This window comes from Lissotriton helveticus, chromosome 1_1 (genome assembly GCF_964261635.1).
Source record: "Lissotriton helveticus chromosome 1_1, aLisHel1.1, whole genome shotgun sequence".
Classification (NCBI taxonomy): Eukaryota; Metazoa; Chordata; class Amphibia; order Caudata; family Salamandridae; genus Lissotriton; species Lissotriton helveticus.
In genome coordinates, this window is record NC_136057.1 from 800,777,518 (window position 1) to 800,794,950 (window position 17,433).

The following is a 17,433-nucleotide window of genomic DNA, read 5'->3' on the forward strand; positions in this document are numbered from 1 at the left end:
GGGAAAACATCAGTCATGAGAGAGTTGTCTGAACAGCAGTTATGAGGGATGCTGGGAAAACATCAGTCATGAGGGAGTTGGGAGAAACCTGGATCAAGAGGATGGGGAAACCTCAGTCTTGATGTCAATGGGCCCGATTCACAGAACTAACTTAAGACAAAATCCTAAACTTACTACCATTTTGGTATTCACCGAAGGTTCTTACTCATTTCGGTATTCACAGAAGTTAGGAGTCCTAACTTTAGGACTCCTAAATGCCTTCTGTTAATACCGAAAGTCTTAAAGTTAGGATTGTTGTCAGTTTAGGAGTAGTAAAGTTAGGACTCCTAACTTTAGGGCTCCTAAATGCCTTTTTGTGAATACCGAAAGTCTTAAAGTTAGGATTTTTCTCAGTTTAGGAGTCCTAACTTTACTTTACTTTAATCGGGCCCACAGTGTGCATAGGGGTACAGCACCATGAGTCCTGAGTGCTAGACCACAACACAGAAGAGGCAAGAAGGGTTTGTGACAGATATGGTATAGGAAGCTGGCTCTGCATATACTATAACAAAGTTAAGTATAAGGAGCACAGAGTCTAGGGATTCTTCTATGAGTCCCTGTGGGAGGAAAAATTGTTATCAAACGCAGAATTATTAATTGGACTTACAAGGCTGAGGTTTCCAGGTAAGGACAAAGGTTCCCCAAGGTCCAAGTGGACACTCTAGTTACACCACTAGGGTGGCTAGGTGCAGAGTGCAGGGGCCCAACGTTAGCCAGTGGGCTAAGGGTGGCCTTTGGTTGGGGTCTGTTAGTAAGCAGGCTATGTGAGTGTGGAAGCAAAGCTCCTGAGGTTGCGGCCGGTACTGCAGGGGCCAATGACTGACACAAGAACTGCACCACCAGCGGCACTGTGGCGGCCCGGTGCAGGAGGTAAAACGGATGTCGTGATCCCTGAGCTTCTCATTGGAGACAGTCACTTTCTGAAAGTTGCAGGCTTGTTATGGAGGACTTCTTGGAGGCGACCAACTACATGGAAGGCGATGGGGGATCTGGGAGGATGCTTGGACACCGTCGGATGGGCCACCCAAAGCAAGGAAGGGCTTGAGGGTTTATGTGTCTTAGGCGTCGGTTTCTTTAGTCTGTGATCCCTCTGCGTCATTCGGACAGACTTGATCGGACTTCCTGGACTGCTTCAGTCAAGGGAGCAGTTGTCTTAATGCCTTCTGTCGTGGTCAGGGGGACCCTTCAAGTAAAGGCTGCAGGTTTAGTTTCAAATCTTGTGGGAGGTCCGGTATCATATCGTTGGGGGGACTGAACTGGTATGTGAGTGGATGTATGGGTCTGTGAGTGGGTGTATGGGTCTGTGAGTGGGTGTTTCAGTATCTGAGTGGGTGTGTGAGTGTCTAAGTAAATCTGTGAGTGGGTTGGTTTGTAAGTGTCTGAGCTGGTCTGTGAGTGAGTGTATGAGTGTCTGTGTGGGTCTGTGAGTAGGTATGTAATTGTGTGAATCTATGAGCAGGTGTGTAAGCATCTCACTGGGTCCGAATGGGTGTGTGAGTGTCTGAGTGGGTCTGTGAGTGAGTATACGAGTGTCTGAGTGGGTCTGTGAGTGGGTATATGAGATTGAGTGGGTCTGTGAGTGAATGTGTGAGTCTGAGTGGTGCATGAGTGAGTGGGTGTGTTAGTGTCTGAGTGAGTCTGCATGGGCGTATGACTGTGTGCATCTGTGAGTAGGTAGTTAATTGTGTGAATCTGTGAGTAGGTGTGTAAGCATCTCACTGGGGCTGTGAGTATCTGAGTGGTTCTGTTAGTGGGTGTAAGAGTGTCTGAGTTGGTCTGTGAGTGGGTATGAGATTGTCTGAGTGGGTGTGTCTGAGTGTGTTTGTGAGTGGGTGTGAGAGTGTCTGAGTATATCTGTGAGTGGGTGTGTGTCTAAGTGGGTCTAAGCAGGCTTAAGAGTGTCTGAGAGGGTCAGTGAGTGGGTGTATACATGTCTGAGTGGGTTTGTGAATGGGTGTGTGACTATATGGGTATGTGAGTGGGTATGTGAGTGATTGAACAAGTGCGTCTGTGACGGGATGAGTGTCTGAGTGTGTCTGTAAGTGGGTGTGAGTGTCTGAGTGGGTCTGTGTGGGTGTGTCAGTTTCTGAGTCGGTGTGTGAGTGGACCTGTGAGTAGATGTCTGAGTTGGTCTGTGAGTAGGCATACTAGTGTCTTAGTGGGTCTTTGAGTGCATATTATATATATATTTTTATGTTTTAAAGCCAAATTTGCAGATCCGCCACAAAGTTGCATGGGGTTGTTCTGAGGATCTCTGAGTGCTCCCACGTGAAAATAAAAAAATTCAGGCCTTTTTCCTTCCCCTTCACAGGAACCTCACAGACCCCTATATTGTCCATGAGCTCAGGTTACCTCTACACTTACCCCTTCTAATTCATTTAATATGAATTTTCACAGCCAGGAACCATTCCCTGATAATCATAGCAATACTGGTGGCATGTAAATCCATTAACAAAACAGGGGGAATGAGGGTCTGAGGGACAGTTTAACGACCCAGCAATACTATTATCCCTAGGAACAGCTACTACAACAACAGATAGCAAGGGGTCAAGTGCAAAAGTAAACTAAGTTACATCCCTACGTGTTGAATAGAGAACAAAAGGTAATGGACTAATAGTGTGTTGTGCAAATCACACCTGGGGTCTCCCATCACTTGTGAGAAGATTCCCATCAGTCACCACTCGGATCCGCCCTTCATCATCTGGGATCCTTCTCCCTCACTAGTAGATAGTGAGACCCACAGTGGATTGGCAGATGGTGAAAGCCTAATCCTACATGTGGTATACAGTGTGAGGGGAGTGTTAGATGAATGTTGAGGTGACTGAAAAGCAGTGCTGAAAAAATGTGAAGTGCAAAGTGAAGTTGTGAAACGTACTATAAAATTAGGTAAAGAGGAGAAAAAATGATTTATTAAGGTTCTCGTCAATCCTAAAGTTAAAAGAAGTGCGTAGTGGTATAAACAAATAACCACTCTATTAGTGGTTATTTGTTTATACCACACTCTATTAGTGGTTATTTGTTTATACCACTACGCACTTCTTTTAACTTTAGGATTGAAGAGAACCTTAATAAATAATTTTTTCTCCTCTTTACCTAATTTTATAGTACGTTTCACAACTTCACTTTGCACTTCACATTTTTTCAGCACTGCTTTTCAGTCACCTTAACATTCATCCAACACTCCCCTCACACTGTATACCACATGTAGGATTAGGCTTTCACCATCTCCCAATCCACTGTGGGTCTCACTATCTACTAGTGAGGGAGAAGGATCCCAGATGATGAAGGGCGGATCCGAGTGGTGACTGATGGGAATCTTCTCACAAGTGATGGGAGACCCCAGGTGTGATTTGCACAACACACTATTAGTCCATTACCTTTTGTTCTCTATTCGGCATGTAAATCCACAATTCCTCCGCGATGGCTCAGAGTCCCTAGACCTATAAATTTGTATTTGCTTGGAAATCTCAAAAACTACTGAATGGATTTACACCAAATGACAAAAAGCACTCTTTCTAGACCAACATCTAGCTTTCTTGCAAAATTGGTGTACTTCTGTTCAGCCATTCGGGCTGTGGTTGTATCTAAATTCCCAATGAGAATTGCATAGGGAAAATGCATTTTTTTAACCACCCTCTTTTTCTTGACCCCTGCTTGACGAATCACCTCAACAATTTCAAGGCAGCAGCTGAAGTGAGCGACAAACTAGTTTTAACAATTTCGTAAAGATTCGTCAAACAATGTTAAGATTATTAGTAAAATAAAAAATGCTGTCTCTATGGAAACTAGGTTCTAACTGTTACTGCCTACTAGCAACCGGCAGTCGGAAATGCACATATTTATTTATATCTATATATGTCTCTCTATACATAAATGGAAAAAAACAGAGGTTAAAGGGACGTTATAGTTAGGCTGACAATTCACTCCGGTACAACCAGAGAAATTCCGCTGTTCTAGTTAGCTGAGCTAACTATAACTCGCGACCTGCAATGCACTGCTTATGACCTCACATATTACAACACTCATGACACGGTCAGTGACATCACTGATGCTTAGGAATTCTGCTGTGTAGGACTGACAGAAGGAATCAGGAGGGCTTCTTGGCCCCCAATGTCCCTCAAGAGTAAAGTGGACTACATCCCCCCAAATAGTAGTGCACCAGGAGGCTCATTTGCAGAGTCATGGAAAAATGGGGCCTGGCACCCGAAACCTCTTAGCAATCCCTCTGTGTGGGAATTAATGGACATAACAGGAGGGTTAGTTGGCCCCCAAGGATGTCCTTGGGGGTCAACTACCCCTCCTATTACCTCCAGTAAGTCCCACACGGCAGGATTGCTGAGCTCTGATAGCAGGCAACGTCCCCTTTGTCCCGACTCTGCAAACGCACTTCCTGGTGCTCTCTTGGTTGGGGGATGAAGTACCTTTGCCTCTCGAGGGTCACTGGGGGTCAACTAGCCTATTTGTTACCTCCAGTAAGCCCCACACAGCTGTATTGCCGAGACGTGGTCCGAAGCCACACACCCTTTCTCCACTACTCTGCAATCGCGCCTCCTGGCACACTGCTGCTTGGGGGATGAAGTCCACTTTAGCCCTGAGGACACTAGGGGATCTCATTGCCCCACCAGCAGTGCAACAAGAGGCGTGTTTGCAGAGTGGTGTAAAAAGGGTATGCCCTCCGATCACCAATCCCACTGTGTGGGGCTAACTGGAGGTAACAGGTGGGCTAGTTGGCCCCTAAGAACCCTCGGCATCGAAGGGGACTTCATCACCCAACCAAGAGTGTGCCAAGAGGTGCATTTGCTGAGTATTGGAGAAAGGGACAGGGCCTCCGGTGAGATGTTAGGTTTGTTTACTTTTGTATTTTAGTAAGGGCAGCTGTTTGGCCCTCCCTTTCATCCTTTTGGGCCCCAGGGACCCCATCCCCGATAACTGGCCAATTTACAAAAGAAACACATTTTAAGGTAAGGAGCCTGGGGCGTGGGCATTTGTTTTTAAAAATGTGTACTTTATTTTAAGGGAGGGGGGCCAGGCGGGCCTCCTCTCCATGTCGATTTCGGCCCGAGGAACTCCTTCCTCGGGGCATTGGCCAACTCGATGGAGACTGCAGTGGGAGTCTAAAGGCTGCCGCGGTCCCTGCCAAATCGCCTCCTCCTGGGGAAGCCGGCATTGCTTTTGGGCAGAGGGAGCTGCAAACATGCAGCTCCCTCTGCCCAAAAGCAATTCTGCTTCGCTTCATGGAAGCGAGAGCGCCAAGAATCGAAGCAGAGTTTGCTTTGGCATGGCAGGAGCTGTGCTCCTGCCATGCCATACCAAACTGCTATGTCCTGGGGTGGGCAACTGGGACATTGCTGAAGCCGGCTCCTGGGGGGGTGGCAGTCCCCAGCAGCATTTACAGCTCCAGGAGGTTGACCGCACCCCCTCCCCTCTTTCAAATAGCCCAGGGAATGTGGTGGTCCCTGGGGCTGTGTGGGGGGGCTGGAGCCCCCCACACATTATTTGTAATCATTTCCTCTGGGAAATGGGACATTAATTAAATATTTAGCACCAGGTAGGAGGCAGTATCCGGTACTGCGGGGGGGCACGTCCCCTCCTATTTCCAAAAATTAGCCCTGGGGAGGTGGTGGTCCATGGGGCTGCGAGGGGGCTGCCTGCCCCCCGCATTTCCCAAAATTAGCCCCACAGAGTTGGCATTCCCCCACATCATTGTTTTTGATTGCCCCTGGTCTTGGCCGACCTGGTGGCCTAAAGAAATCGAAGCGTGGGAGCCCACATGCTGTTTTTTTGGTCAATTTTCAGCCAGAGTCATGGATCTATCCGGAATCCTACAGAATTTGTTTAAAAATCTTTTTTGGGACAAACAGGCCTAGGGGGTCAGGGTGTTTCTACCTTTCCTCCTTTTCTTGTGTTTTCACATTTTTGTACCTTTTTTCATGTGACACCCTCAATCAAGTCACAAGATGGCTACCAACACTTCCTGGTTTGAAGTGTTGGCAGCCAATCACATTGCAGGGATGAGATCGGGAGGGTTTAAGGAGCCTCCATGTCCCCAGTTGAGACCCCCTAATTTTCTCGCCCCTGCTTGACGAATAACCCCGAAACTTTGAACACAGAAGCTGACCTGACTGCCCCAAATGATGCCAAAGATATTAGCAAATCAAAAAATGCTTTTTATATGGAAACAAGATCCTAACTATAACTACCTACTGGCGACCGCGGTAGGTAATATGCACATGTATACATGTACATTTATATTTACATATATATGTTAACTACTGGTGATCATGAGAAGATAGTTATAATTGCATCAGGGATAGCATTGGAGATGGAATCAGTGATGTAACTGATCATGTCATGAGTGATGTAATACGTGAGGTTCTAAGCAGTGCATTACGGGACCAAAAGTTATAGTTAGCTGAGGTAAGTACAACTGCTGAATTTTACTGGTTTGTATTATTATATTTATTTTTGTAGAGCGCAACAGCTACCCTAAGGTTTCCCGGCGCTAAGAAAGAAACTAAAACAAAGTAATAATGGAGAGGAAAGATAGTGAGCAAATGGATTCTGTTTATTGGTTAAACAACCATGTCTTCAGGTTTTTACGGAATTGCAGATAGCATTCATTTTTACGGAGTTGAAGTGGGAGCGAGTTCCATAATGAGGGGGCCAAATAGGAAAAAGAGCAACCTCCCTGTCTAACTCGTTTAATCCTAGGTACCTGGAACTTATGTTGAGTCGAGGAACGTAGGATTCTGGGGGGGACGTATTTCTTAACCAAGGAGCTCAGATAGGCAGGAGCCTTATCAGCTTTGATTCTATGCATGAAACACAGAGCTTTAAATTTTGCTCGTTGTTCGATCCGGAGCCAATGGAGGTTCCGGAGATCAGATGATGTAGGGGATCTTTTTGGTAACATGCATATCAGTCTCACAGCTTCATTTTGCACTGTTTGTAGTTTTTTAATAACATCCTTGCGAGCTCCCAGGTATAGGATATTACCGTAGTCCAATCTGGATGTGATTAGAGCTTGGGCCACGGTTTTTAAAGTGTCCTGGGGGAGCATCCACCTGATTTTTCTAAGCCACTTGAGTATGTTAAAACACGTGGCTGCCACTCTAACCATCTGTTGTTTCATGGACAGGTCTTCATCAAAAATTATGCCCAGGTTGCGAGCGGTACTAGAAGGGGTGGGTGTAGGCCCCATCTGGGAGGGCTAATGTTGTGGGCCCCACAAGGAGGCTTGTTTACCAAACAGAAGTAGTTCCGTCTTTCCTCCATTGAGTTTTAACTTATTCTCATGCATCCAGCTGGCAATATTGGTAAGGCCCAAATGGAGGGAGGATGGGTTTAAGTGTGCATTTGCTGAGAGAGAGTACACAATCTGGGTATCGTCTGCATATGAGTAGATTGTCAACCCAGATTGTTCTGCTAGGAAGGCAAGGGGACTGATGTACAAATTAAATAACAAAGGGCTAAGTATTGATCCCTGAGGGACCCCATAAGGTTGATTGTAGGGTTTAGATGAGGATGTGGTAGAAAAGACCTGAAAGGTTCTATCGGAGAGAAAGCTTTCAAGCCATGCCAGAGCCTGTCCTGTGATGCCATGGGTTTGCAGGATGTTAAGGAGGATGGTGTGGGAGACCGTGTCAAATGCGGCACTTAAATCGAGTAATATAAGTGCCACGGTCTCCCCATCATCAACTTGCCGGCGTATGGTTTCGGAAACCCCAAGAAGGGTGGATTCCGTAGAGAATCCTCTCCTAAAACCAGATTGGGATGTGTGAAGGAGAAAGTTAGATTCTGTGAAGTGTGTAAGTTGGGAGACAATATGTTTCTCCAAAATTTTGGAGAATAAGGGTAATAATGAAATTGGACGGAAACTGGATGGATCCTGTGGATCTGCAGTGGATTTCTTTAAAAGGGGTGAAACCATGGCATGTTTCCACGATTTGGGAACAGCCTCTCTCAAAGGTATTTAGCAGCTCTAGAATGAGCGTTAGTGATGAAGTGTCCAATAAAGGGAGGATTTGGGGAGGGAAGGGGTCGAGGGGAGAGCCCGACTTAATGGATGTTATAATTTTTTGTAATGAAAGCAAGTTGAGGGGGACCCAGTTGGTTAGAAGCTGGGGATGGGCATCTAGGGCGGGAGTTGTAGTAACTTCTCCAGATTTGGACAGGCATACCGAGGAGTTCGAAGCTGATGGAGTAATAGTTGGGTCTTTGAATTCCTCATATATTTTGTCAATTTTATTTCTAAAGAATTGAGTATGAGTGAAATCTGAGCCTAACCATAACATCCATGTAACCGTTGGTTATTTAAATCTGTATATATATATATATATATATATATATATATATATATATATATATTCACTCCGATACCATCGAAAAATTACCGATGAAGAACGGGACACCCAGGGCTGCATTCATCAAGAAGTTTATTTGGCAGATGAAGAAAATACAGCGACGCGTTTCGCCATTACGGCTTTGTCACGCAGCCCTGGGTGTCCCGTTCTTCATCGGTAATTTTTCGATGGTATCGGAGTGAATTTACACAGCCAGCTGGTGGCTGCAACGGGACCGCCCATGCCAGTTTACCCCTAACCAGCGGTGGTGGGAAGAATATATATATATATATATATATTCACTGAAAAATTCCCAGACTCTGCTTTTTGTTTGCAGTGTTTTATATACAAGTGAAAGAGCTCCTTTGTACGAGGATTATTCGAAAAAGGCAGCCAACACGTGTTTCGCCCCCTTACAAGGCTGTGGCTTCGTCAGGGCTGTGTGTGTGTTTATACAAGATAATACATTTGGGTCAGTGTGGATTAATGGAAGAGACATTAAAAATACATGAATGTATTCCAAGAAAGTGCAGTATGTACAGTGTAGTATAATACAAAAAACGTTATTATGTACCAAGAATGTGCAGTATGTACAGTGTAAGCGAATACAAAAACATCAATATATACATATATATGGAGACAAGTTAAGTTGAAGGTAAATCATGTATCATTGATGGTGGGCAAGACCCTCACAAGTTAAGGTAATATTATCCCATTCATTATGGCAAAATATAAATGTGTGGCAAGCATAATTTCATTATGGCAATTAGGTCATAATCCATATCAAGGAACAGTGGAAGATTCAGTAATCCGTAAAAAGAAACACAAATTGGTCATATAATATCAAGTTTTGAGTCGCAAATGTCAACTCGTAAAAATATTATCAGCAGGCATGTCAAGGAAAATAGATACATTGCAGGATCACATTGAGTATCAGCAAAAACAAATGAATAGAATTGCGACTATATTTACATTCAGTCGTGGGGAAACCGGTCCAGAAGATGATGAAGGAAGGGGAAAACAGGAAAAAGCAAGTAAGACGGAGTCCGATATATTAGCATGGAGATATTATGATCCGGTGAGCTGTGATGTGTAATTAAAAACGATGACTATGTCAGAGGCTGGAGGTTCGGTGTGTACTATGGGTCTAGGTGAGAGGCGGTGTGATTTATGGTGATGGTGTGATTTCAAGAGATCGAGACCAGGGTCTCCAGGGTTCCTGGTGAGGTAATTTGAAGTTTTAGTCGGTGGGTCTATTACAGGAGATTGTGCGCGGTGAGTCCCGTGAAGTTTAATTAGGCACAACGTGATCGGGTAGGAGACTCTAGGCGGTCGTGGGTGGTATTAGGAGCTTACCGTAATGTTAAATAGATGGGCCAATACTCGTCCTGGCCAATTGCAATCTTAATCTAAAATAATGAGAAGTCACTGTTAGACTCCATTCGAGCGCAGCCTTATTTGCACGAAGGTAGGGGTCCCTGTGAATTCTTTACCGCGCATACCTTTCAGTCCAGGCATCAATGCCAGAGTGTATTTGGTCTCCGCAAATGGCAGCATCAGCCTCGCATTGCGAGAGCCCCTACATAAATTTAACCCGTAGAGAGCACTTCCGGGTCAGATGGAGATTTTCTTCCTCTCTGTGGAGACAGACTCCGTGGGCGCCATCTTGGAATGGTGCTAGTTCCACATTCATTGTGAATACCGGGTGAATTTTCTAGTATTAAATGGAAAATAAATCCTACGACATAGAAGCTTTCCTCTTCTTAACAAAAAAAAATTGTTGTCATAAGGGCTTATCTACCTGGTTTGACTAAATAGACACCTATTATTAAGGGCTAATGCGTGTATCTGTATTGGTGTGTTGGTTGCAATGGGGAAATAAATGGCCATGCAAGATGTACAATTGGTCAAAGAAAGAAGAAAGAAACAAGAGGGGAGATACAAGGAGAGGTATCAAGGGAGGATGAATCGGAGGATATACACATTGAAATATTGCATTTTCTACAATTCATGTAGTCTTGTGTAATTCTACTTTTTTCTATGTGTTGATGCAACAGGATGTACAAACATAGACAGAGCACAGCAACAAACAAGTAAATAGCTGATTGAGCCCAACCAGCAAAATTATTTTAATGCAATATTCATGAAGTGGATTCAGCAATCGTACTTCATTACAGTTGTTCTTAGGTTACAACATTTGATACAGCTACAGCCGACACGTGTTTCGTCGCCATTCGCGACTTTTTCAAGGCTTCTACTGAGAAGTGGGCAGAGTTCGCTGATATCAAATGGTTTAAACGGTTCAAAACATTTAAAGTCCTGGATGAGGTAGTCCACATTTAGGGACAGATTGTAGCTCGAAAATGTGAATCACGTCGGTTTACCTTAATAATTATGAGGCTAAGGTCGTAGAAAGGTCGTAGAAAAAGCTTCTCTTCTTCGTGGTGGAATCAATGTCAGAAAATTAATGAGCGTGAAAGATCTATTTTACACTTTCATAAGTGAATTGGCATCCAACCAAAATGAAATCAAAGTAAAACAGGTTTTTCAACGTAAATGATTAATGGCACGCTCTAATGAGCAGATCGGCATCTAGTCAGTGAAAATTCGGGTCTAGCGGCTAGGCACCATAGCGTTCAAGTTGATAACCCAATTGGTAGTGTCCAGACTCTAAGTATCGAGAAATTCGTTCACAGCCTGCCGCAACTGTTTAAGTCCAGTGACTTCATTGCAAACAAAGCGGAGGTGCTGGCTGTTCTGTTTGTTCCACTGTCACCATTTCATTGTTGATGCAACAGGATGTATTTACCACATGTCATAGATATATCATCATTAATGGCTAACATAATGTGGCAATATATAGTAGGATGTGATCACTGATGTTGTTTAGTCCATTTATAATGATTGATTGTTCTTATATGTCGCAGTAATTGTTGGGCGGGTGATGAGCAGAGGTTAGTTGGACTCACTCATCGCCTAACCACACCTGCATCTCATCATCTTTATTCAGGCCCAGTTTCACTGTGTTGAAGGAGAGGATAAGTTCACTTTCCCTTCTCCTTAATCTGAGTTCCCGGTTGTTTCCTCGTTTGGTCTAATGTATTATTTCTACACCGAAGGTGAACTCTTTCTTGTGTGAGTGTTCCTGATGAAAATGTTCTGTCAGTGGACGGCCTGTGCTGTACTTACAAATGTATCTGTAGTGTTCTTAGATGCGGGTTCGTAATGGCCGGATGGTGCTTCCAATATAGGCTTCGTTGCATGGACAAAATATAACGTAAATGACAAATTTACTGTTACAAACAATCCACTCTTTGATGGTGACATTTTTCCCTTGTTGCATTGGTACTTTTGTTTTTGCTGAGTTTACATATGCTACAGTTGCGGCAGGTGTGGAATCCCGCTGGTCTGTCTAGAAATGTGCATTTGTGTTTCCTCTTGTCAGTGACAGCATTCTTTTTGAATTCGGAGCTCTTCGGAAAGTCATTTCGGGGTACTCTTTGAGATGTTCACGGAGACTCGGGGTGTGTTGGAGAAGATACCAGTGGCGTTTCAAAATTATTCTTATATGTTGGTGTCCATTGTGATAACTTGTGATGAAACAGATTCCTGTATTTCCTTCCTTGATCTTTTTGAGTTGCAGAGTTTGTTTCCTTTCCATTTTGGAGACTGTTGTCAGGGTATTTTCCGGGGTCCTGCTGTTGTATCCTCGCTGTTCCAGTCGAGATATCACCTCCTTCCCCTTGGCAAAAATACTTGCTCCTCACTGCAATTCCTGCGAGTTCGTAGTAGTTCTCCCTTAGGTTTGTTCTGAATGTTGTGGGTAGGGTGGGAGCTGTCAGCTCCTCAGATAGAATTCACAGCTGTTTCCTTCCTATGCAGTTTACTGTGTATAGTATTGTCTTTGACGTACAGTGTTAGATTCAAGAAATGTATTTATTTTTGTGAATAGTTGGAGGTGGTCCTGATTCCCATGGGGTTCTTGTCCAGAACGTTGAGGAATGTTTGTAGTAGTGATATGTTTCCCTGCCAAATGCACAGAATATCGTCTATGTACCTTCGCCACATTATAATGTGGGAGGTGAAGATGGTAAAGTCAGGGTCCCATAACCAGCATCTTTCTACATGGCTCATCAAGATACAGTCATATGAAGGCGCAAATTTGGCCCCCATCGCAGTACCACGTGTCTGTTTGTACAGTTGCCCGTTGAAACTGAAGACATTATTTTCTAGACAGAATTCCAGCATTTCTAGAATCATCTTATTTGTTTCCAAACAATTTGCCGGTTGGGTCCAGAGCAATTGTTTAGTTGCTCGTAGTCCATCATGGTGTTGAATTGAGGTGTACATGCTGACAATGTCGATACATACTAGTACAAAATCGGGTTCCCAGGGGATGTCTTGCAAATTTAAGAGTATGTCTTTGGAATCTTGTACAAAAGATGGAATGTCTTTCATAATAGCCTGCAGTTTTTTTATCCACAAATTCTCCTAGTCTGGAGCATGGTGAATTTATCCCAGCTATTATTGGTCTGCCCGGAGGCGGGTATGTGCCTTTGTATATTTTGGGCAGCAGATAGAATGTGGGCATCGTGGGGTGTTCTATAAAGAGGAATGTTTTCTCTTCATAGGATAGAAGTTCCAGTCTATACCATTTCTCAATTTTCTCTTTGATTTGGCTGAGGATAGATTGAGTAGGATTCTGTGACAGTAGTTGGTAACATATCCTATCTGCCAGTTGGCCCTCTGCTTCCTTGATGTAATCGTCATTGTGTAGTCCCACGGGGTTGTACCCTTAGTCCGCTTCTTTAAGGATCAAATCTTGTCTCCCTTGCAATGTTTTTATTGAGGTCTTTTCTTCCTTGGTTATGTTCTGCGGTAGATATTTCAACTTTTTCTGGTATTTAGAGCATTCCCTCTCTAAGTCATTGATGACTGCACTTTGGAAGGCTTCTATGTTGTTACCAGCTGGTAGTTGAGGATTAAATGTTGACCTTTTTATCAGGCCAGTATTTATGGAATGATAAGTGTCGATAACCAGTTCCATGGCTGTTTGGTTAATGTGTTTGTGTAGGAGTCCAATCCGCTGTTGGGCAAAAAGATAAGCCTTTGTTGAGGCTACTCAGTTCTTGATTGGATAGAGTCCTGGTTGATTGGTTGGTTTTTAACTAGGTTCACCAGTGTGCAGGTCCTTTGTCTAGTTCCTTTTTCCTTGACCTGGTCGTTACCCCTGGAGTTGAATTGGGTGATCGTCTCTATTGTGGCAAGCTTTCCAACGTTGTGGTATTTATGGAATTCTTTATACCTAGCCTGTATCGAAGTACCTCCTCGAAAATATTAACCTTGCATCTGGTGTTGTCACTTTCTGGATTCAGTGCAGGTGACTCTATGTCTGAACTGTTGCAAATGTATATACCCTTCCAAATTGATCGTCAATTTGATCACAACGGAATTGACAATTTTTTCGCTTAATTATATCCTCCTCAAATTTATCAATAATTCGATTTAGAATCTTGTAGTTTTTAGTTGTAATTTCTCACCAGTTGGAGTCTCCAATGTGTTTGGTCAAGTTGTCAACTTCAGTCTTCGCTTTCTGATATTCCTCTTCTGCGTGGTCAATGAGTTGTCTGATCATATTATTAGAACAATCTTTCAAATCCCCTTCCCATCTTTCGATATATTCAGGATTTGTGGTGTCTGAAGGTGGAAAGATTAAAATCCTTAAGCCACGTGGGATTCTATCTGCTTCCAGATACTTTTTAAGGGAGGCAGCTTCCCACCACTTTGTTGTTTCTTTTCTCACTGCATGTTCTAGGGTTTGAAAGGTATTTCTTGCAGATGTTGGGTTAGGTTTTCCTACAGTGGTTTTAGAGATGACTGGGTTGTTGGAGAAGGTTTCATCAACTCTGTTGGAGCGTTGTGCTCTTCGATCTTAAGAGCTGACAGCTGCCACCACACCCACAACATTAAGAACATACCTAAGGGAGAACTGCCACGAACTTGCAGGAATTGCAGTGAGGAGCAAGTATTCTTGGACAAGGGGAAGGAGGTGATATCTTGACTGGAACAGCGAAGATACAACCGCAGCACTCTGGAAAATACCCTGACAACAGTCTCCAAAACGGAAAGGAAAAACACTCTGCAACCCAAAAAGATCAAGGAAAGAAATACAGGAATCAGTTTCATCACAAGTTATCACAATGAACACCAACATATAAGAAAAATCTTGAAACGCAACTGGCATCTTCTACAACACACCCCAAGCCTCAGTGAACATCTCAAAGAGTACCCCGAAATTACGTTCCGAAGAACTCAGAGTCTAAAAAGAATGCTGTGTCGCTCTGAGTTCACTGACAAGAGGAAACACAAATCCACATTTCCAGACAGACCAGCGGGATTCCACACCTTCCGTAACTGTAGCATATGTAAACTCAGCAAAAACAAAACTACTAAAGTACCAATGCAATAGGGGAAAAATGTCACCATCAAAGAGTGGATTGATTGTAACAGTAAATTGGTCATTTACGTTATATTTTGTCCATGCAACAAAGCCAATATTGGAAGCACCATCCGGCCATCACGAACCCGCATCCAAGAACACTACAGTAACATCCATAAGTACAGCACCGGCCATCCACTGACAGAACATTTTCATCAAGAACACCCACAGAAGAAAGAGTTCACCTTCTTCGGTGTAGAAATAATACATCAGACCAAACGAAGAGGCAACCGGGAACTCAGATTAAGGAGAAGGTAAAGTGTCCGTATCCTCTCCTTCAACACGGTGAAACTGGGCCTGAATAAAGATGCCGAGATGCATGTGTGGCTGGGCGATGAGTGAGTCCAGCAAACTTCTGATCATCACCTGTCCAACAATGACTGTGAAATATAAGAACAATCAATCATCATAAATGGACTAAACAACACCAAGGATCACATCCTACTATATAATGCCACATTATGTTAGCCATTAATGATGATATATCTATGACATGTGGTAAATACATCCTGTTGCATCAACACGTAGAAAATAGTAAAATTACACAGGACTACTTGAATTGTAGAAAATCCAATATTTCTATGTGTATATCCTCCGATTCATCCTCCCTTGATATCTCTCCTTGTATCTCCCCTCTTGTTCCTTTCTTCTTTTTTCTTTCGTTGACCAATCGTACATCTTGCATGGCCAATTTTTTCCCCGTTGCAACCAATACACCAATGTAGATACACGCATTAGCCCTTAATAATAGATGTCTATCTAGTTAAACTCGGTAGATAAGCCCATATGACAACAATGTTTTTTGATAAGAAGAGGAAAGCTTCTATGTCGTAGGATTTATTTTCCATTTCATACTAGAAAATTCACCCGTTATTCACAATGAATGTGGAACCAGCATAATTCCAATATGGCGCCCACGGAGTCTGTCTCCACAGAGAGGAAGCAGATCTCGATCTGACCCGGAAGTGCTCTCTGCGGGTTAAATTTATGTAGGGGCTCTCGCAATGCGAGGCTGATGCTGGCGTTTGCGGAGACCAGTTACACTCTGGCATTGATGCCCGGACTGAAAGGTAAGTGTGGTGAAGAATTCACAGGGACCCCTACCTACGTACAAATAATGCCACGCTTGAATGGATTGTAACAGTGACTTCTCGTTATTTTAGATTAAGAATTCTGATTTCAATTGGCCAGGACGAGTATTGGCCCACCTATTTAACATTACGGTAAGCTCCTAATACCGCCCACGACTGCCTCAAGTCTCCCACCCTATCACGTTGTGTCCTACTTAAACTTCACAGGACTCACCGCGGACAATCTTCTGTAATAGACCCACCGACTATAACTTCGAATTACCTCACCAGGGACCCTGGAGACCCTGGTCTCGATCTCTTTAAATAACGCCACCACCATAAATCACGCCGCTTTCCACCTAGGCCCATAGTACACACCGAACCTCTAGCCTCTGACATAGTCATCGTTTTTAATTACACATCACAGCTCACCGGATCATAATATCTCCATGCTAATATATCGGACTCCGTCTGACTTGCTTTTTCCTGTTTTCTCCTTCCTTCATCATCTTCTGGACCGGTTTCCCCACGACTGAATGTAAATATTTTCGCAATTCTATTTATTTGTTTTTGTTGATACTCAATGTGATCCTGCAATGTATCTATTTTCCTTGACATGCCTGCTGATAATATTTTTACGCGTTGACATTTGCGACTCAAAACTTGATGTTATATGACCAATTTGTGTTTCTTTTTAGGGATTACTGAATCTTCCACTATTCCTTGATATGGATCATGACCTAATTGCCATAATGAAATTATGCTTTCCACACATTTACATTTTGGCATAATGAATAGGACGATATTACCTTAACTTTTGATGGTCTTGCCCACCATCAATGATACATGATTTATCTTCAACTAAATTTGTCGCCTTATATATGTATATATTGATGTTTTTGTATTCCCTTACACTGTACATATTGCACGTTCTTGGTACATATTAACTTTTTTTGTATTATACTACACTGTACATACTGCACTTTCGTGGAATACATTCTTGTATCTTTAATGTCTCTTCCGTCAACCCACACTGACCCAAATGTATTATCTTGTATAAACACACACACACAGCCCTGATGAAGCCCCAGGTCAGATGGCCTTGTAAGGGGGCAAAACATGTGTTGGCTGCCTTTTTCGAATAATCCTCCTACAAAGGAGCTCTTTCACTTGTATATAAAACACTGCAAACAACAAGCAGAGTCTGGGGTTTTTTTCCACGATCAAAATTACGATTATTTATATTTGTGCTGACCTACCTGGGAATTTTCTCTCTCACCAGTGGGATGGGGGTCACCCACTATCAAGGACAAATATCTGCTGTGTATTTTACTCAATAATATGACCAGTAAGGGATTGGGACCGCTTTACTCCCCCTTCTAACTATCGAATCATTAATGACATGGTTAGTGACATCACTGATGACATCACTGATGACATCTCAAATGACATCACTGATGACATCATCCACGTGATAATCTGA